The sequence below is a fragment of the Arachis duranensis genome, chromosome 9 (genome assembly GCF_000817695.3).
Source record: "Arachis duranensis cultivar V14167 chromosome 9, aradu.V14167.gnm2.J7QH, whole genome shotgun sequence".
NCBI lineage: Eukaryota > Viridiplantae > Streptophyta > Magnoliopsida > Fabales > Fabaceae > Arachis > Arachis duranensis.
This window is the reverse complement of record NC_029780.3, coordinates 44,706,693-44,729,747: the sequence shown is the minus strand read 5'-3', so window position 1 is coordinate 44,729,747 and position 23,055 is coordinate 44,706,693. Positions and strand designations below refer to the sequence as shown.

Here is a 23,055-nt window from a genome sequence, read left to right as displayed (position 1 = left end):
TAAGATTCAATCCGTCAAATATTCTCTGAACTCAATTCCAATCAATCATGCACCAAGTCCACCACCATTACAATAATTCACACCGATTATCCTCACTTACCTCATAGGGGGTTTCCTCACCCTATTATGGCCTCCGGCCCAATATCCGAATCAATTGACAATAAAATCAATAAATGCCATTCACTTTATAATGTCACAACAATTCTTAATCAATACACACATACATATAGCCATTCACTATCTACAACAACAACTAATTTCAATCCACACCTATCCTAGGGTCAACTAACCTAGGCATTCACATAACTTTACATAATGCCTACTCGAAACTCAAACCCGTACCTTGAATATCGGTGGTTCCAACCCTTGAAGCCTTGCCTAGCTCAATCTCCAAGGTCCACCACCCAAATTTGCCAATCAAATTTCACTTCATATCAAATTCAGCCCCAACAATTCTCTATTCCATATAATCTAGTCACAACAATATATCTCAACATTTATTCTACGGTTCATACATAAAATTGGAGACAATGAAGAGAGTTAAGCTTTCTTACCTTAACCCACACAAAATATAGATGGAACCCACTAGGAATTCATACTAGAGCATCCCTAAACAACCAAAATTACAATAATTCAACAACCCCAAAACAAAAAATGTGAATCTATAAGGAACAGAAAACTTGGCAAAAAACTGAGACTTTCTTACCACAAAACTTAGATAGAATTGAATAGGATGAGAAGAGCTACACGTAGCCTTAAACGTCTCGTCAATTGGAGTTTCGGATCAAAAGTTATGGTGGTTTGAAGTTTGATGTGAATAGTATTTGGGTTTCTTCTCCTCTCTTAACTTCTACCCAAGCTCTCTCTTACTTTGATGAGAATGAGCTGAAATGTGGGTGTTGTGGGGTATTTGTATTGTGGGCTTGGGCCCAGTTCATTTGGTTTAGCCCGTTGGCCCAATTTTGGGCCAAAACCTTTAAGATTAGAGTTTTAAATCGTATTTTAAATATTTCTATCTTCCCAAATTATAAATTCTAATTTCTTAACCTTATTCACTTATAATCAATTTCTTCAGCTGTAGTACCGGACAAATTTCAGCCGGTACTGCCGGTCAAATTTTCAGTGCACGTTTTTACGTAGAAAATTATGTTTTTCCGACTCAGAAAAATTCACTGAGTCCAAATATCATATTTAAATCTTCAAATTATGATGCTAACATTTTCACTCATTACCACCTATATTTAATTAATTATTTATTTAATTTTCGTTAAATTGGGGTTTTAAATCCTACCCACCTTAATAAAAATTTTGTCCTCAAAATTTGACCATTCGTAACTAAATTTGAATGATTCTTCCTCTCATGTATTTCCACTTTCCATGTTTGCTTCTCAAGGTCTATCCGACTTCAGGTAATCTTCATTAGTGAAACTTCCTCAGTACCTATAGTAAGATTTTGTGACTTAAATAACATATTCTCCTTCTTTATAGAATGCAACTGATAACTCCACGCTACCAACGCCCTTTCCAGTCCCATAAACCTAATTCAAATTGAATGTTCCAACCCGCTTTTGCTGCGTCACTCTGATTATTAGTCACCAAAAACCTAGCTATTTCTCTATATTAACTAGAAGTCACCTTGTCTCAATATTGAGGAGAGTCTTTTCTCATAATTAACATTAAGCTTCTACGTATGCTATCTCACCCCAGTTCGACTCCGAGCGAACTTAACTAGCAGAACTTCTTTTCCTGTGACATCTCTCAACACAAGTTGGAACCTAACCACACTTAGCTCTCCATACCCATATCAACACAATGGAGCATGAACCCCTCGCAATCTTACTACCATCCACTTTAGACTTAGATTAATCCGAAACTTTTTCTACAAAAATTACCACTTCACCACTTCTAGCGATGGCATATACTTATAGGTTTCACCTTCAGTGTCCACAAGTTATGTTCTAAGGTACTAACGTCTCATTAGTTGAGTCTAAGAACTACACGCAACGCCGAAATAAGCTCGAGTATATTCGAAGGAATACCAAACCCAAAAGAGGACAAATAACTCAAATGGTATCTGACAGGAATCGGAAAGACGCTCAGTGTTACAATGAAGCAAGGTTATAGAAAATAATGAAATGCACCAGAAAGAGAACTAGAACGCATCTAAGAAAGAAATTTCCAAATTAAGAATCTTTAGTGGAAACAAAAATCTCATTGACTCGAAACATATCCCTGCTAGCTTTAGAAGAATTTTGAGTTCGTGAATGGAGGCAACTCAACTCAATAGTGATCCCCTCAAGGATCGAAGATCCATTTGATTGGTTTGAAATGAGTTTGGGCTCACATCAATGAGTACAGATTTCATGCAAGGATATATGCGAATGAGGAATAGAACTGAGAATATTCAAATTAGTTCCAAGAAATAATTTGGAATAAAGAACCTCAATGCAACTAATAAAAGAAGAGACAGATTGGGTCACAACTAATAAAACCTCACATCGCCATCAAGATAACTATGCTTCCACAATGTTACTTTGATTCGCTTGCCGCCCATGTCAACCAAAAATCTTCTTAAGTTCTGCCAACTCTAACGGCCATAGTCTATGCGACACTATTAAATTTAATCCTGGATGTGACACTAAGTTTGACATTTTCAGTTTTAAATCCCTATCTCCATTACAAACTATGGATAAACACGGTGATCCAATATCATACAATGCAATTAGAATTTGGATACCCATTCCACAATTACCTCATATTAGATATTCTCAACCTTGTCGCTAAGACTGACTCGCATCCTGGTCCTTCCTGTTAGGACAATATATAGGGACATGCCCAGGCAATCCGCATTGATAGCATAATCCTAGCCCAGCCATGCACAACATTTTTGGATGGTATCTTTTGCATCTCGGGCATCTCAAGTTCTCTTGGTGAGTCCCTGCCTGCTTTGTCTATTGTATGGATTGATACTACTATTTTTCTATTTTAATTCATGTATTGATTTCAATTTCAAGAATCATTTTCGTTCTTTATCTTATGAATTAGAGTGGAAAGGAAGTATGACCCTTGTTCTAATTGAGTTTTTGTATAACTTGGAAAAGCTCTTTACTTGAACAACAGTTTGAAAATAATTTCTCCTAAACTACTAATTATCTGGACTTAACGGGATACGTGATATATAATCCTCTTATATTTGGGTAATTAGGATTTCTGTGGCATATAAACTAGAATTGTACTTCACCCTCTAATTGGAATTAAGTGACCAAGGAATTGGCAGTTGATGAAAGTTAGAAGAGACTAAAAAGGTCTAAGGAATTAGGGTTTAGTCACATATAGTTTGTCATGAATTGAATCTTGCATGATTAAAATAGTTAGTAAGAAAAGTCAATCCAGAAGATAGATATCTCTGAAGTCTTAAATGTTTCTCCATATATATTTTACCTTAATTTACTGCTTGTTCTCTGATTCTCTGAATTATTGTTTGTTGCATTTAAACTCTCAACACTCTTTTCTATTTGTCTAACTAAGTAAATCACTTAACCATTGTTGGTTAATCCATCAATTCTCGTGGGATCGACCCTCATTCACTTGAGGTACTACTTGGTACGACCCGGTGTACTTGCCGGTTAGTTTGTTGGTTATAAATTCCGCACCAAGTTGTTGGTGCCGTTGCCGGAGATTGACTGTGATTGACAACTACTGGTTGTTTGATTTCTTAGATTAAGCGTTTTTGTTTTAATTTCATTTCACTTATTTCTTTAAATTAAAAAAACTATTTTGATTTATTTTATTTAAAAAAATTTTCTCTTAATTTATGAAATTATGTTTGGTGTCCCCTTAGTTGTTTTATTCTTTCTAGTTATTTTACTTATTCAGTTTGTATTTTATACTTCTTTTTGCTTATTAGTTGTTTTATTTTCTTAATTATTCAGTTTATTTTCTTTATTTTATTTTTCTTTTATTTTCGTTTTCTTTTATATTTTATTTTATTTTTATGTTTTATTATTTTTATTTTTTCTTTATGTTCTTTCTTCTTTGCTTGCCTGTTTACCACAAGGTGCGTTTAATTCTATTTGGTGTTTTGTGCTAAGGAAAAATAATGGAGAGAGATCATATGGGTTACTACTCACACCCAAAGAGTGATTCATATTATTGTGGATGGAGAAACTACCCGAATTTTGGTTGGCAAAGTCAAAACCAAAGAAACTTCAGTGCTCCAAGTTCCAACTATCAAGAGTCACCATCTCCATATTCATACCAGGAACCACCACCTCTCTATCTATATCAAGAACCATAATCTTTCTACTCATATCAAGAGCCACCACTCCCTGCTCATACCAAGAACCATCCTCCTCTTTTTATTCATATTAAGAGCCACCATCTCCTTATTCATATCAAGAACCATCAGCTCTTGAGCTTCTCATGAAAGAATTCATACGTGATATAAGGATGAGTGTCAAAAATATAGAGAAATATGTGGAGTTGATTATCAAGCCCCCAGGAAGAGGAACAAGCAAATTCCTTTCCAGGAGATACAATGCAAGATCCTATAAAAGAAAGTGAGGAAATCAATCAAAGGAGTTCATACTCCAGTGAATTAGAGAACTCCCCACCCTCTCACATGGAAAAAGAGGAAGATGCACAAACAAACAAGGAAGATGCAGAAACAAATGAGGTTGTAAGGGATGAAAATAATTATGGGAATCTACACTACAATGAAGCAGAGAGTGGCATAAAGGGTGAGTTTCTTGAACCACCAATTCAAGAAGTTCTTGATGAAAGGTACACTCCAACCATCACACAACGCCCAAATTTTGAAATCAAAGAAGTGAAAGTAACCAAGGAAAGCACTAAAAAGGGGATTGTGACCAAGAAACAGAAGAAAATATCCATGAAAAAGAGAAGGTCGGCAAAATATAATCCAACCTCTACCCCCCAACAAGCAAGTTAAATCAAGCTAACCACAATAAAAGAAAGCTTATTAGGAGGAATTTATATCAGGGGGCACTAATTTTCACCTTTCCCCCCTTGGATACATTTCTTTTAACCAACTGGAAGAAGAGGAAGAAAATTTAACAATCAAGTGTCAAGCTAGTGATATTAAAGAATCGCTTGTTTAGAGGCAACCCAACTACTAGTATCCTTGGTTTTGCAGTTACTTTGGTTTTAATTTTATAGTTATTTTGATTTTAGCATTATAGTTATTTTAGTTCTGGTTTTAAATTACTTTATCTCAATTTTTTTTTAGAATTTTTCATGTTTTACATGTGTTTTGGTCATACAGAGTGATTAGAACAGGAATAGGAGCAATTAAAAGCAATTTTTGACACCCTGGAGTTTTTCTTTGCTTGGGAATAAGCAAACTTTTAAGTTTGGTGTTGTAGAGTGCGGTCTCTATTTACCTTGTCATCAGTGACACCATGGGGAGATAAATGTTCTTCATGGAGGAGCACAGCTAGAGGAATGAGATGGACACCAGCATAACTGAGGTGGTTGAGTTCCTTTCATTTTATTTCCCCTTCCATTCTTATTTTGTTGTCTTCTATTTTTTGTTACATTGATTGCTGCATGATCTTTAGTACTTTTAGTTCTTAAATTTAGTTTCATTCTGTTATTTGCTTTTAGTTTAAAAAAGAAAAAATAATTTATCTCATGTACCGCTCACTGAGCTTGAATCTAAAAAAAAAAAGAAAAGAAGTGATGTATTGCATGAGAAATTAAGTTTATATTTAAGAGTAGTCTTACTTACTCAAATGTGGTGGTATTATCTGTGATTCTGAATGCATGATATGAACAGTGCATATTTGAATTTGAATAAAAGGATGTTGATGTATGAGGAACAAGAATTTAGAGAACTATTATGAATTCTCTAAAGTAAACAAAGGCTTAATCCTTGAAGCAAAAGAAACAGCAAAAGGAAGATAAAAGTAAGGTCCAAGGCTCTGATCATCAATGACTATGGAGGTTAGACATGATTAAAAGCTCAAAGAGTTATTTTCCTAGTCATATGTTTGTGGTGTAAATGTGTCAAGTAATCCTTGAGACAGAGCACTAAGAGTCGAGATCAAATGCAATTAACAAAATATGCCAAAGGCTTTGAGCACCACTGTCTGGGAGTAACTGAAAGAAAAATCAAAACTTCAAGAGAGTTCCCCAGTTAAGTGCTTGTGGTATTTTTGTGTCAAGTGAAGCTTGAGACGAAATTTTTAAAGTCACGGTTAGGCTCAAGGTGCAAAGCACCAAAGAAAAGAGAATTAAAGGAAATTTGTTGTGTTCAAGGATTAAACTAAAGTATAAAGAATTAGAGAATTCATAATATTATCCATATTCTAACTCCGAATGACATTGAGATTCCTCTGATTCAAAGGAGAGTGAGATGTCAAAACGATTCAGTATTGCAATAGATAAACCCCACTTCAAGAAGAGACATAGCCTAATTAAACTCTCACTTCTCATGCAAATTCACATCTTAATCATGCATTAGTTTTGGTTGCTTGAGGACAAGCAATAATTTAAGTTGCAATAGATAAACCCCACTTCAAGAAGAGACATAGCCTAATTAAACTCCACATGAAGAAGACACTAGAGAAAACTACTGAGCTTATTGAATTGGTTGCTAACAACCAATATTTATACTTATCTAACAAGAATCCTGTGAACTCTGGGACTCCTCAGAAGAAAGGTGTCATGGAAGTAAAAGCTTTTGATGCTCTTCTTGCTCAGAACAAGATTCTATTTCAGTAGATGAATTTAATTACTCAACAGTTGAGTGGGATGCAGGTTTTAGCTGTCAACACTCAGACTGCACCTTAAGAGGCCCCTTATGACATGACTGGTAGCTCTATACAAGGTGAGAATTATGATTATGCTTAATCTTCTACTGAACAGGTCAATTACGCGGGGAATGCTCCTAGAAACCCAAATAATGATCCGTACTCTAAGACCTATAATCAGGGGTGGAGAAATCACCCAAATTTTGGGTGGAGAGAGTAACCTCAAAGATCACAAAATTTTAACAATAATTCTCAAAGCGGTTTTTAGTAGAACAATCAAAATAACTGCCATTTTTAGTCTCACCAACAATAACCACCTCAGTAGGCGAATTCTTAGCCCCAAAAGAACACTGATTGGGAAACAGTATTGAATAATTTTATGCAGGAAACTAGAGCTTCCATCAGGAACTTGGAGGTGCAAGTAGGCCAGTTGAGCAAACAAATACCTGAGTGGCCTCCAAGTACATTTCCTGGTGATACAGTCGTGAACCCAAGAGAAGACTGCAATGCCATCCAATTGAGAAGTGGTAAAGTGATTAGTTCTGAGACTAAGGTCAAAGAGGAGTTAGTTGAAAAAGAAGCTCCAGAAGAGAAGAAGAAAGAGGTGGAGCAAGTCCCTCGTAGGCGTGCAAATAACCCATTCGCAGTCTCTCTTGACACTCATCTTACATTGCCAATGGCTCCTGAGTACAAGCCTAACATGCCAAATCCTCAGAGACTTCAGAAGGCTTCCAAGGACAAGCAATTTTCTAGATTTTTAGAAATCTTTAAGAAGCTTCAGATTAACATTTCTTTTGCTGAGGCTCTTAAGCAAATGCCTCTCTATGCTAAATTCATGAAGGAACTGTTGACTAACAAGAGAAATTGGAAGGAACAAGAGACAGTGGTGTTAACTAAGGAATGCAGTGCTATTATTCAACATAACCTTCATGAGAAGATGTAGGATCCAGGGAGTTCTGTGATCCCTTGTGATAGGCAAAATTGTGATTTACTCTTTTCATAACTCGAACAATTCTTACCAATGGCTTCAAAAACTTAGTGCACAATACTATGGTTCACTCACATTCTTCACAACTTTGCACAGTTAACCAGCAAGTGCACTGGGTCATCCAAGTAATAAACCTTACGTGAGTAAGGGTCGATCCCACAGAGATTGTTGGTATGGAGCAAGCTATGGTCATCTTGTAAATCTCAGTTAGGCAGATTCAAATGGTTATAATAGTTTTCGAAAATAATAATAAATAAAGACTTAAAATAAAGATAGAGATACTTATGTAATTCAATGGTGGAAATTTTAGATAAGTGCATAGAGATGCTTGTTCTTGTTGAATCTCTATTTCCTACAGCTTTCATCCAATTCTTCATACTCCTTTCCATGGCAAGCTGTATGTAGGGCATCACCGTTGTCAATGGCTACTTCCCATCCTCTCAGTGAAAATGGTCCAAATGCTCTTGTCACAGCACGACTAATCTTCTGTCGGTTCTCGATCATGTCGGAATAGAATCCATTGATTCTTTTGCGTCTGTCACAACGCCAAACAATCACGAGTTTGAAGCTCGTCACAATCATTCAATCCCTGAATCCTACTAGGAATACCACAGAAAAGGTTTAGACTTTCCGGATTCTCAAGAATGGCCGCCAATAATTCTAGCTTATACCACGAAGATTCTGGTTAAGGAATCCAAGAGATATTCACTCTAGCTTTTGCTTGTAGAACGGAAGTAGTTGTCAGGAACGCGTTCATAAGGACGGATGATGATGAGTGTCACGGATCATCACATCCATCAGGTTGAAGTGCGAGTAATATCTTAGAATAAGAATAAGCTTGAATTAAATCAAAGATAGTAGTAATTGCATTAAAACTTGAGGTACAGCAGAGCTCCACACCCTTAATATATGGTGTGTAGAAACTCCACCGTTGAAAATACATAAGTGATGGTCCAGGCATGGCCATCCACAAAACACATATGAATTCAAAAATAGGGAAAAGGACCCCTAGTACAATAGTAAAAAGTTATATTTATACTAAACTAGCTACTAGGGTTTACAGAAATAAGTCTAAGTGCAGAAATCCACTTTCGGGGCCCACTTTGGTGTGTGCTTGGGCTGAGCTTAAGCTTTACACGTGCAGAGGCTTCTCTTGGAGTTAAACGCCAAGTTGTAACGTGTTTTTGGCATTTAACTCTGGTTTGTGACGTGTTTCTGGCGTTTTACTCCAGTATGCAGCATGGAACTGGCGTTGAACGCCAGTTTGCGTTATCTAAAATCGAATAAAGTATAGACTATTATATATTGCTGAAAGCTCTGGATATCTACTTTCCAACGGCGTTGAGAGTGGGCCATTTTGAGTTCTGTAGCGCTAGAAAATCCATTTCAAGTACAGGGAGGTCAGAATCCAACAGCATCAGCAGTCCTTTTTCAGCCTGAATCAGATTTTTGCTCATGTCCCTCAATTTCAGCCAGAAAATACCTGAAATCACAGAAAAACACACAAACTCATAGTGAAGTCCAAAAATGTGAATTTTGCATAAAAACTAATGAAAACATCCCTAAAAATTAGCTAGATCCTACTAAAAACTACCTAAAAACAATGCCAAAAAGCGTATAAATTATCTGCTCATCACAACACCAAACTTAAATTGTTGCTTGTCCCCAAGAAACTGAAAATCAAATAGGATAAAAAGAAGAGAATATACTATAAATCTCAAAATATCAATGAATATTAGTTCTAACTAGATGGGCGGGACTTGTAGCTTTTTGCTTCTGAACAGTTTTGGCATCTTACTTCGACTTTAACCACTCAGTCTCAAGCTTTTCACTTGGACCTGCATGACACAAGCACATGGTTAGGGACAGCTTGATTTAGCCTCTTAGGCCTGGATTTTATTTCCTTGGGCCCTCCTATCCATTGATGCTCAAAGCCTTGGATCCTTTTTACCCTTGCCTTTTGGTTTTAAGGGCTATTGGCTTTTTCTGCTTGCTTTTTCTTTTTTTTTTCTATATAATTTTTTTCGCTACTTTTTTTTTCGCAAGCTTTTTTCTTTTTTACTGCTTTTTCTTGCTTCAAGAATCAATTTTATGATTTTTCAGATCATCAATAATATTTCTCTTTTTCATCATTCTTTCGAGAGCCAACAATTTTAACATTCATAAACAACAAGATAAAAAATATGCACTGTTCAAGAATTCATTTAGAAAACAAAAAGTATTGTCACCACATCAATATAATTAAACTAATTTCAAGGATGAATTCGAAACTCATGTACTTCTTGTTCTTTTGTATTAAAAACATTTTTCATTTAAGAAAGGTGAAGAATTCATGGAATTATTCATAGCCTTAAGACATAGACACTAGACACTAATGATCATGAAGTAGAGACACAAATATAGACAAACATATAGCATAAAAACCGAAAAACAGAGAAATAAGAACAAGGAATGAGTCCACCTTAGTGATGGTGGCGTCTTCTTCTTGAAGAACCAATGATGTCCTTGAGCTCTTCTATGTCTCTTCCTTGCCTTTGTTGCTCCTCCCTCATTGCTCTTTGATCTTCTCTAATCTCATGGAGAATGATGGAATACTCTTGGTGTTCCACCCTTAATTGGTTCATATCATGACTCAATCCTTCTAGAGAAGTGTTGAGTTGTTCCCAATAGTTGTTTGGAGGAAACTGCATTCCTTGAGGCATCTCAGGGATTTCTTGATGATGAGCTTCCTCATACGTCTCTTGAGATCCATGGACGGACTCTCTTGTTTGCTCCATCCTCTTCTTATTGATGGGCTTGTCCTCTTCAATGAGGGTGTCTCCTTCTATGAAAACTCCAGCTAAGTAACATAGATGGCAAATAAGATGAGGAAAAGCTAGCCTTGCCATGGTGGAGGACTTTTCGGCTACTTTGTAGAATTCAAGAGAGATGACTTCATGAACTTCTACTTCCTCTCCAATCATGATGCTATAGATCATGATGGCCCGATCCACAATAACTCTGGATCGGTTGTAGTGGGGATGATGGAGTGTTGGATGAACTCCAACCATCCTCTAGCCACAGGCTTAAGGTCCAGTCTTCTTAATTGAACTGGCTTGCCTTTTGGGTCTCTTTTCCATTGAGCTCCTTCCACACATATGTCCATAAGGACTTGGTCCAACCTTTGATCAAAGTTGACCCTTCTAGTGTAGGGGCGTGCGTGTTCTTTCATTATAAGCAAGTTGAACGCCAACCTTATATTTTCCGGACTGAAATCTAAGTATTTTCCCCGAACCATTGTAAGATAATTCTTTGGATTCGAGTTCATACTTTGATCATGGTTTCTAGTGATCCATGCATTAGCATAGAACTCTTGAACCATTAAGATTCCGACTTGTTGAATGGGGTTGGTCAGAACATCCCAACCTCTTCTTTGGATCTCACGTCGGATCTTCGGATACTCATTTTTCTTGAGCATGAAAGGGACCTCAGGGATCACCTTCTTCTTGGCCATAACTTCATAGAAGTGGTCTTGATGGACCTTTGAGATGAATCTCTCCATCTCTCATGACTCAGAGGTGGAAGCTTTTGTCTTCCTTTTCCTCTTTCTAGAGGTTTCTCTGGCCTTAGGTGCCATAGATGGTTATGGAAAAACAAAAAAGCGATGCTTTTACCATATCAAAATTAGAATGTTGCTCGCCCTCAAGCAAAGAAAAGAAAGAATAGAAGAAGAAGAAGAAAATATGGAGGAAAGGAGGAGAGATGTATATTCGGCCAAGGGGGAGAAGAGAGGGTTGTGTTGTGTGAGAATGAAGAATGATGGAGGGGTTTATATAGTGGAGGGAGAGGGTATTGTTTTGTCCAATTAGGGTGGGTTTGGGTGGGAAAGAGATTTTGAATTTTGAAGGTAGGTGGGGTTTATGGGGAAGAGAGGATGGATGTGAGTGGTGAAGAGGTGATGGGGAAGAGAGATTGAGGTGATTGGTGAAGGGCGTTTGGGGAAGAGTGTTATTGGATTGTGTGAAAGAAGAGAGAAGGTGAGTTGAGGTAGGTAAGGATCCTGTGGGGTCCACAGATCTTGAGGTGATCCTGTGGGGTCCACAAATCCTGAGGTGTCAAGAATTCAACATCCCTGCACCAATTAGGCGTGTAAAACGCCATCTGAGTGCAATCTTGGTGTTTAACACCAGACTGCAGTATGTTTCTGGCATTAAACGCCACTTCCATGCTTGTTTTGGGTGTTCAACGCCAGTCTGCAGCATGTTTCTGGCATTGAATGCCAGTTCCATGCTTGTTTCTAGCGTTTAATGCCAGCTCTCCTCAGGGTGTAATCCTAGCATTTAAACGCCAGACTGCTGCTTGTTTCTGGCGTTCAACGCCAGATTCATGCTCTGTTCTGGCATTGAACGCTAGCCAGATGCTCCTTACTGGCGTTTAAACGCCAGTAAGCTCTTCCTCCAGGGTGTGCTGCTTCTTCTGCTGTTTTTCATTCTGTTTTTAATTTTAGTATTTGTTTTGTGACTCCACATGATCATGAACCTAATAAGACATAAAAGAACAATAAAAAATATAAATAAATAAAAATTGGGTTGCCTCCAAATAAGCGCTTCTTTAATGTCAATAGCTTGACAGTGAGCTCTCATGGAGCTTCACAGATGTTCAGAGCATTGTTGGGACCTCCCAACACCAAACTTAGAGTTTGAATGTGGGGGTTCAACACCAAACTTAGAGTTTGGTTGTGGCCTCCCAACACCAAACATAGAGTTTGATTGTGGGGGCTTTGTTTGACTCTGTATTGAGAGAAGCTTATTGTGCCTCTTTTCCATGTTTACAGAAGGATAACCTTGAGCTTTAAACACAAGGTAGTCCCCATTCAATTGAAAGACTAACTCACCTCTGTCAACATCAATCACAGCTCCTGCTGTGGCTAGGAAGGGTCTTCCAAGAATGATAGATTCATTCTCATCCTTTCCAGTATCTAAGATTATGAAATCAGTAGGGATGTAAAGGCCTTTAACCTTTACCAACACGTCCTCTACCAATCCATAAGCTTGTTTTATTGATTTGTCTGCCATCTCTAATAAGATTCTTGCAACTTGTACCTCAAAGATCCCTAGTTTCTCCATTACAGAGAGTGGCATAAGATTTATGCCTGGCCCCAGGTCACAAAGAGCCTTCTCAAAGGTAATGGTGCCTATGGTACAGGGTATTAAGAATTTACCAGGATCTTGTTTCTTTTGAGGTAAAGTTTGCTGAACCCATGTATCTAGTTCACTAATGAGCAAGGGAGATGCGTCTTCCCAAGTCTCATTAACAAATAACTTGGCATTCAGCTTCATGATAGCTCCTAGATATTGAGCAACTTTCTCTCCAGTTACATCTTCATCCTCTTCAGAGGATGAATAGTTTTCAAAGCTCATGAATGGCAGAAAAGGTTTAAAGGAATCTCTATAGTCTCTATATGAGCCTCAAGTTCCTTTAGGTCCTCAATAGGGAACTCCTTCTTGTCTGGGAGATGTCCCATGAGGTCTTCCTCATTGGGATTCACGTCCTCCCCTTCCTCTCTAGGTTCGGCCATTTTGATTATGTCAATGGCAAAACTCTCTTTCTGGATTCTCTTCTGTATTGCTTGGGAGAGTACTAGGAGGAGTTTCAGTGATTTTCTTACTCAGCTGGCCCACTTGTGCCTCCAAATTTCTAATGGAGGACCTTGTTTCACTCATGAAACTTAAAGTGGCCTTAGACAGATCAGAGACTATGTTTGCTAAGCTAGAGGAGCTCTGCTTAGAATTCTGTATCTGTTGCTGAGAAGATGATGGAAAAGGATCGCTATTGCTAAGCCTATTTTTTCCACCATTATTAAAGCCTTGTTAAGGCTTTTGTTGATTCTTCTATGAGAAATTTGGATGATTTCTCCATGAAGAATTATAGGTGTTTCCATAAGGTTCACCCATGTAATTTACCTCTGCCATTGCAGGGTTCTCAGGATCATAAGCTTCTTCTTCAGAAGATGCCTTTTTAGTACTGTTGGATGCATGTTTCCATCCATTCAGACTTTGAGAAATCATGTTGACTTGTTGAGTTAACATTTTGTTCTGAGCCAATATGGCATTCAGAGCATCAATTTCAAGAACTCCCTTCCTCTGAGGCGTCCCATTACTCACAGAATTCCTCTCAAAAGTGTACATAAATTGGTTATTTGCAACCATGTCAATAAGTTCTTGAGCTTCTGTAGTCATTTTCTTTAGGTGAATGGATCCACCTGCAGAATGGTCCAGTGACATCTTAGAGAAATCAGATAGACCATAATAGAATATATCCAAAATGGTCCACTCTGAAAGCATGTCAGAAGGACACCTTTTGGTCATCTGCTTGTATCTTTCCCAAGCTTCATAGAGGGATTCACCATCTTTTTGTTTGAAGGTCTGAACATCCACTCTAAGCTTGCTCAGCTTTTGAGGAAAAAAAAACTTATCCAAGAAGGCCGTGACCAGCTGATCCCAAGAGTCCAGGCTATCTTTAGGTTATGAGTCCAACCATGTTTTAGCTCTGTCTCTTACAGCAAAAGGGAAAAGCATGAGCCTGTAGATTTCAGGATCTACTCCATTAGTCTTAACAGTCTCACAGATCTGCAAGAACTCAGTTAAAAACTGATAGGGATCTTCTGATGGAAGTCCATGAAACTTGCAGTTCTGTTGCATTAGAGCAACTAGTTGAGGCTTCAGCTCAAAATTGTTGGCTCCAATAGCAGGGATTGAGATGCTTCTTCCATTAAACTTGGAAGTAGGTGTAGTATAATCACCAAGCATCCTCCTTGTATTATTATTTTTGGCTGCCATCTCCTCTTCCTTTTCAAAAATTTCTGTAAGGTTGTCTCTGGATTGTTGTAATTTAGCTTCTATTAGTTTCCTTTTCAGAGTCCTTTCAGGTTCAGGATTTGCTTCAACAAGAATATTCTTGTCCTTGCTCCTGCTCATATGAAAAAGAAGCGAACAGAAAATAATAATAGGGATCCTCTTTACCACAGTAGAGAGATTCCTTTATGTTAGTAGAAGAAGAAAAGAATAGAAGAAGGTAAAGAGGAAAATTCGAACTCAGAGAGGAAGAGTGGATTCGAATTTTAAGATGAAGAGAAGTGTTAGTAAATGAATGAATAAATAGAAAGAGATGAGAGATAGGGGTTTTCGAAAATTAACTTAAAATAAAGAAAAATATTTTTGTTTTTATTTTAAATTAAAGTTAAAATTCGAAAACCAAGAGAAGGAATAAAATCAAAATTAGAATTTGATATAATTAGTTAATTAAAAGAATTTTGAAAAAGAGGGAGATGATTTTTGAAAATTAGAGAAAGAAAAGTAGTTAGGTGGTTTTGAAAAAGATAAGAAACAAACAAAAAGTCAATTAGTTAGTTGAAAAAGATTTGAAAATCAATTTTGAAAAGATAAGAAGTTAGAAAAGATATTTTGAAATCAATTTTTTTTTTTTGAGAAAGATATGATTGAAAAGATATGATTAAAAAGATATGATTGAAAATGATATTTTGAAAAAGATTTGATTTTTAAAATTAAAATTGATTACTTGACTAACAAGAAACTAAAAGATATGATTCTAGAATTTAAAGATTGAACCTTTCTTAACAAGAAAGTAACAACCTTCAAATTTTTTGAATCAATCACATTAATTGTTAGTAAAGTTTTCGAAATTTTGAAATAAAGATAAGAAAAAGATTTTGAAAAATAATTTTAAATTTTCAAAAATCATAAAAGAAAAATAAAAAATAGTTGATTTTTGAAAAAGATTTTGAAAAGATAGGATTTTTAAAATTGAAAATTTGACTTGACTTATAAGAAATAGCTAAGTTTTAAAAATTTTTGACTAAGTCAACTCAAATTTTCGAAATTTATAAGAGCGAAAAGGAGAAGATATTTTTTTATTTTTGAATTTTAATGATGAGAGAGAAAAACATAAAAATGACCCAAAACATGAAAATTTTGGATCAAAACACATGATGCATGCAAGAACATTATGAATGCCAACATGAACACCAAGAACACTTTGAAGATCAAGATGAACATCAAGACTTATTTTTGAAAAAAAAATTCAAGAAAAGAAAGCATGCAAGACACCAAACTTAGACATTTTTCATGCTTAGACATTATGAATGCAAAAATGCATATGAAAAACAACAAAAGACACAAAACAAGAAAATTTAAAGATCAAACAAGAAGACTTGTCAAGAACAACTTGAAGATCATGAAGAACACCATGCATGAATTTTTCGAAAAAAAACGCATAAATTTTAAAAACATGCAATTGACACCAAACTTAAAAATTGACTCTAGATTCAAACAAGAAACACAAAATATTTTTTTATTTTTATGATTTTATTAATTTTTTTTGGATTTTTCGAAAGTAATCTTTAGAAAAACGAAAAAGAGAAAGAAAAAAATTTTTTGAAAGATTTTTAAAAACTTTTTGAAAAGAAAATTACCTAATCTGAGCAACAAGATGAACCGTCAGTTGTTCAAACTCGAACAATCCCCGGCAACGGTGCCAAAAACTTGATAGGCAAAATTGTGATTTACTCTTTTCATAACTCGAACAATTCTTAGCAATGGCTCCAAAAACTTGGTGCACACTACTATGGTTCTCTCACATTCTTCACAAATTCGCACAACTAACCAGCAAATGCACTGGGTCGTCCAAGTAATAAACTTTACGTGAGTAAGGGTCGATCCCACGGAGATTGTTGGTATGGAGCAAGCTATGGTCATCTTGTAAATCTCAGTTAGGCAGATTCAAATGGTTATAATAGTTTTCAAAAATAATAATAAATAAAGCATTAAAATAAAGATAGAGATACTTATGTAATTCAATGGTGGGAATTTCAGATAAGTGCATAGAGATGCTTGTTCCTGTTGAATCTCTGCTTTCCTACTACTTTCATCCAATTCTTTATACTCCTTTCCATGGAAAGCTGTATGTAGGGCATCACTGTTGTCAATGGTTACTTCCAATCCTCTCAGTGAAAATGGTCTGAATACTCTTGTCACAGCACGGCTAATCATCTGTCGGTTCTCGATCATGTCGGAATAGAATCCATTGATTCTTTTGCGTCTGTCACTACACCCAACAATCGCGAGTTTGAAGCTCGTCATAGTTATTCAATCCCTGAATCCTACTCGGAATACCACAGACAAGGTTTAGAATTTCCGGATTCTCAAGAATGGCCGCCAATAATTCTAGCTTATACCACGAAGATTCTAGTTAAGGAATCCAAGAGATATTCACTCTAGCTTTCACTTGTAGAACGGAAGTGGTTGTCAGGCACGCGTTCATAAGGACGGATGATGATGAGTGTCACGGATCATCACATCCATCAGGTTGAAGTGCGAGTAATATCTTAGAATAAGAATAAGGTTGAATTGAATAAAAGATATTAGTAATTGCATTAAAACTGGAGGTACAGTAGAGCTCCACACCCTTAATATATGGTGTGTAGAAACTCCACCGTTGAAAATACATAAGTGATAGTCCAGGCATGGCCGAATGGCCAGCCTCCACAAAAGACATATGAATTCAAAAATAGGGAAAAGGACCCCTAGTACAATTGTAAAAAGTTCTATTTATACTAAACTAGCTACTAGGGTTTATAGAAATAAGTCTAAGTGCAGAAATCTACTTCCGAGGCCCACTTTGGTGTGTGCTTGGGCTGAGATTGAGCTTTACACGTGCAGAGGCTTCTCTTGGAGTTAAACGCCAAGTTGTAACATGTTTTTGGCATTTAACTCTGGTTTGTGACGTGCTTCTAGCATTTTACTCCAGAATGCAGCATGGAACTGGCATTGAACGCCAGTTTGTGTCGTCTAAACTCGAATAAAGTATGGACTATTATATATTGCTGGAACGCTCTGGATGTTTACTTTCCAACGTTGTTGAGATCGCGCCATTTGAATTTCTATAGCTCCAGAAAATCCATTTCGAGTGCAGGGAAGTCAGAATCCAACAGCATCAGCAGTGCTTTTTAAGCCTGAATCAGATTTTTGCTCAGGTCCCTCAATTTCAGCCAGAAAATACCTGAAATCACAGAAAAATACACAAACTCATAGTAAAGTCCAAAAATGTGAATTTTGCATAAAAACTACTGAAAACATCCCTAAAAGTAGCTAGATCCTACTAAAAACTACCTAAAAACAATGCCAAAAAGTGTATAAATTGTCCGCTCATCACCTTGCACCATTGAATATGTCACTATTTAGAGAGACTTGTGTGATCTTAGAGCTAGCATCAATTTCATGCCACTTTCAGTGATGAAAAACCTCCAAATTGAGGAGGTGAACACGCCTAAGATGGAGGAAGAAGTCCCCAAGCTTGAGCTAAAGCCTTTGCCTCCTTCTCTGAAATATGTTTTCTTAGGTGAAAATGATTCATATCCAGTGATTATAAGCTATTCCTTAAAGCCTGGTGAGGAAGAGGCGCTTATTACAGTGCTCAGGAGCCATAAAACAGCTCTTGGGTGGACCATTGGTGATTTAAAGAGGATTAGTCCAACCAAGTGTTGCACAAGATCCTTCTTGAAGATGATGCTAAACCGGTTGTGCAACCACAAAGGAGACTCAATCCAACTATGAAAGAGGTGGTCCAAAAAGAGGTAATGAAACTATGGTTGGGATTATATACCCTATTTCAGACAGCCCTTGGGTGAATCCTGTGCAGGTAGCTCTCAAGAAAGGAGGGATGACAGTGATCAAGAATGAAAAGAATGAGCTAATTCCTACAAGGACCGTTATAGGATGGAGAATGTGCATAGACTATAGGAGGCTCAACACTGCTATAAGGAAGGATCACTTCCTCTTGCCTTTCATTGATTAGATGCTTGAGAGGTTAGCTGGTCATGCTTTTTATTGTATTCTAGATGGATATTTTAGATATAACCAAATTGCAGTAGACCCTCAAGATCAAGAGAAGATAGCATTGACATGTCCTTTTGGAGTATTTACTTACAGGAGAATGCCATTTAGACTCTATAATTCCCCAGGAATTTTTAGGAGGTGTATGCTTTCAATTTTTTCTGATATGGTTGAAAAGTTTATTCAGGTATTTATGGATGATTTTTCTATTTTTGGTAATTCTTTTGAATCCTGCCTTAAGCATTTATCTCTAGTCTTGAAACGGTGTCAAAAATCAAACCTTGTTTTAAATTGGAAAAAATGCCACTTTATGGTTACAGAAGGTATTGTTCTTGGACACCGGATTTCAAGCAAGAGGATTGAGGTTGATAGAGCCAAGGCAGAGGTAATTGAAAAATTACCACCACTATCTAATGTTAAGGCAGTCAGAAGTTTCTTGGGTCATGCAGGATTTTACAGAAGATTTATAAAGGATTTTTCTAAAATTGCTAAACCGTTGAGCAACCTTTTACTCACTGATGTTCCTTTTGTATTTGACACTGAATGTCTGCATGCTTTTGAAACTCTAAAAACGAACCTTACCTCTGCTCCCATCATAGCTCCCCTTGACTGGGATTTGCCATTTGAATTAATGTGTGATGCTAGTAATTTTGCTATAGGAACTGTTTTAGGACAGAGGCATGGCAAGCTTATACATGTCATTTACTATACTAGCCGTGTGTTAAATGATGCTCAGAAGAATTACACAACTACAAAAAAAGAATTATTAGCTATTGTGTATGCTATTGACAAGTTTAGCTCCTATTTAATTGGTTCTAAGGTTATTGTTTATACTGATCATGCTACTTTGAAGTACCTTTTAACCAAACAGGATTCTAAACCAAGATTAATCAGATGGGTGCTACTCCTTCAGGAGTTGGATATCGAGATCAAAGACAAGAAAGGGTCAGAAAATCAAGTAGCTGACCACCTTTCCAAGATTGAACCTGAGGAGGGCATGCAACCACCCATAACTGTGACTGAGACATTTCCGGATGAGAAACTGTTCACCATTCAGCAGGCTCCATGGTTTACGGACATTACAAATTACAAAGCCATGAATTTCATTCTAAAAGAGTATAGTAAACAACAAGTGAAGAAGTTACTGACTGATGCAAAGTACTACTTTTGGGAGAAACCATACATTTTTAGAAGATGCTCAGATGGTATAATCCGAAGATGTGTCTCAAATGAGGAAACACATCAGATTCTTTGGCATTGTCATGGTTCTGATTATGGAGGCCACTTTGGTGGTGAAAGGACAGCTACAAAAGTCCTTCAAAGCGGTTTTTACTGGCCGACTCTCTTCTGAGACTCAAGAGCATTTGTAAAGAACTGTGACAGATGTGAAAGAGCCAAGACTCTCCCTGCCAACCAAGGGATGCCACAGTATGGGATTCTTGAGATTGAGTTGTTTGATGTATGGGATATTGACTTCATGGAACCTTTTCCACCCTCATTTTCCAACAACAATATGATGATGGCCGTTGATTATGTGTCCAAGTGGGTGAAAACTATGGCTCTGCCCACCAATGAAGCCAAAGTGGTGAAGAGCTTTCTTCAGAGATATATTTTCAGCCGGTTTGGTGTCCCAAGGAAACTCATTAGTGATGGTAGAAGTCACTTCTATAACAGACAGATGGACTCACTTCTACAGAGGTATGGAGTCCGTCATAAGGTGGCAACCCCTTATCACCCTCAAACAAGTAGACAGGTTGAGGTCTCTAATAGAGAACTCAAGAGGATTCTGGAGAAGACCGTTAGTATCTCAAGGAAGGACTGGTCTAGAAAACTTGATGATACTCTCTTGGCATACCAAACAGCTTACAAGACTCCTATGGTAAAGCTTGTCACTTGCCAGTGGAGCTGGAGCATAAAGCTTACTGGGCAATCAAGTTTTTGAACTTTGATGCTCAAGCTGCATGAATAAAGAGAATGCTTGAGAATGCTTTAGTTGAATGAGCTTGATGAATTCAAATATTCAGCCTATGAGAATGTCAAGCTCTATAAAGAGAGAACTAAGATATGGATGAAATCCCAGTGGTCAGGACCGTTTGTGGTTATAAAAGCATCACCGTATGGTCATCTGGAGATTCAGTAAGAGAATTATGATAGAAAGTTTATAGTTAATGACCAGAGATTGAAGCACTATCTTGGAGGTGAGATTGATAGCCAAAGGTCCGCTAATTTGCTAAACTAGCATAACTAACTGTCAAGCTAGTGATGTTAAAGAAGGGCTTGTCGGGAGGCAACCCGATATTTTTGTATCCTTTTGCTTGAATTCTGTTGCTTTGATTCTGTTATTTACTTGATTTAATTTGAGTTTCTACTATTTTTCCCTTGTTTTATGCGTGTTTTGATCATGAGGAATGTTTAGAACATGAACCGATATAGTTAAAGGAATTTCAACCACCCTGGCAGTGTTCATCTCGGATTGGGTGGCGCTAAACTCGGGATTTTCAAGTTTGGCGCCGGACATAGCGTGCAACTTGGAGATGGCGTTCTGGAGGGATGGCGCCAAACTTGGAAAATTCCAAGTCTGGCGCCACATGCGTCGCAACTACGAAGAAAAAGGGGAAGGGGGTGGCGCCAAACTTGGGCTACACCAAGTTTGGCGCCAGGAGGAGTCATACACTTCTGGAGTCACGGTGCCAAACTTCAGCTTTCCTGAGTTTGGCACCAAGGACAAAATTTTGGCCAAATTAAAACATAATCTCCTAATTCCAAACCGAATCCCCTGATTTGGTCCCCACTCACTCTTCATCAATTTCCCAACCCTAACCCGTGAACAATTCTCCACTCCCAAGCCCCCTCAAATGTTCCCCAACCCCTTGACCAAGCCTTCCAAAACTTGTGACCTCTCCCTCCTACCAACGTCCCCCCCCACTCCCACTTCCACCCCACTATATATCGCCATCTCTACTACCTTCACTTCACACACATTAAATCCCTTCCATCCTCATATCCCTATCTATACACATAGCAACACTCCCTTCTTCTCCCTTCCCCACACTCGCAGAACACCCAGCCCCATCCCTTCTGCCCCTTCAACCACATTCCCCCACCACATATCCTCCCCCACTCTCTTCGAAGATCAAAGAGCCTTCCCCCCTTTCCCTTGTCAACCACAACTACAATAACCCCTAAACCTTCACCTCAACCTAACCGTACCCCCTTCCTCACGCACCCCAACGCCATTCTATCTAGCCCCTCCTCCTTAGCTTCCTTAATCCCTTTCTGTTTTCTTCTATTTCATAAAAAAAACAGAAAAAAGTTTTAGCATTAATTTTTATTTTTTTCTTTTCCAATTTCTGCTCTCCTTCCCCTTTGTATTTCTTTAATTTGCTCGGGGATGAGCAAAAGTACTAAGTTTGGTGTTGTCGCTTTGCTGGTTTTTTTCTGTTTATTTTCATGGCACTAAATACCATTCAACCCTCCAAAAAGAGGAAAGGAAAGGAACTGGCCACCGGTTCTCATGATGCACAGAAATTTCACTCTAAATTGCATGAAGAGCATTTCTTTGAGGTTACTAGGAAGAGGCATGTACTGCCGGAAGTGCGATTTGCACTCCAACCGGATGAGTATTGATGACTTACATCATCTACGCTTTTTCTTGCATAAAAAGGACCATAAAAGAGGCATAATCTCATTTGATCATTGTAATTCATGCCTTAATTGATGAATATCATAGTACATTGTTTTGAAATGAGTTTGTGATGAATTTCAGGTGGAAAAGACATCAAAAATGGGAAAGAAAATAACAAAACAAGTGGGGCGTGTGAAGCAGGCGTGCCACTTGGAACAAACGCCACAAAAATGTGTTGGCGTGGCACGCCAGAAGCTGGGCGTGGCACGCTGATACAACATTCTAGAGAGCAAATATGAAGACCATCAAAGGGGCGTGGCATGCCAGAAGCAGGGCGTAGCACGCCAATTCATTACTAGAAGAACCATCACTATGGCGTGCCACTTTGTATCGAAGGCGTGGCACGCCAGCTCCAGAGTTCACTTGGGCGTGCCACTTGAGGATCAAGGCGTGGCACGCCAAGCCTAAATGACCCACAATTGAATGGGCGTGCCACTGGAGCAACAAGGCGTGGCACACCAGTGAACAAGAAGACAATGCAAAAGTTGGGCATGCCACTTGGTATCGAAGGCGTCGCACGCCAGCTCAAGAAGTCCCACTAAGGCGTGCCACTTGAGTGATGAGGCGTGGCACACCAGCACCTAGGGAGGCCAAATAAAACTGGGCGTGCCACTTGGTATTGAAGGCGTGGCATTCCAGCTCAATCATCCCACTTTGGCGTGCCACTTGAACATCCAGGCGTGGCACGCCAACCTCTGGGACCAAGGCAAATGAAGGGCG

At 37.9% G+C, this 23,055-nt stretch overlaps 1 non-coding gene across 1 annotated transcript; it reads left to right on the top strand.

The window, feature by feature from the left end:
- Positions 1 to 14,078: 14,078 nt before the first annotated feature.
- Positions 14,079 to 14,186, top strand: LOC127742142 (small nucleolar RNA R71). Its single transcript, XR_008003329.1, has one exon. It is a non-coding gene; the product is annotated as a small nucleolar RNA R71 (small nucleolar RNA).
- The last annotated feature ends 8,869 nt before the right edge of the window (positions 14,187 to 23,055 follow it).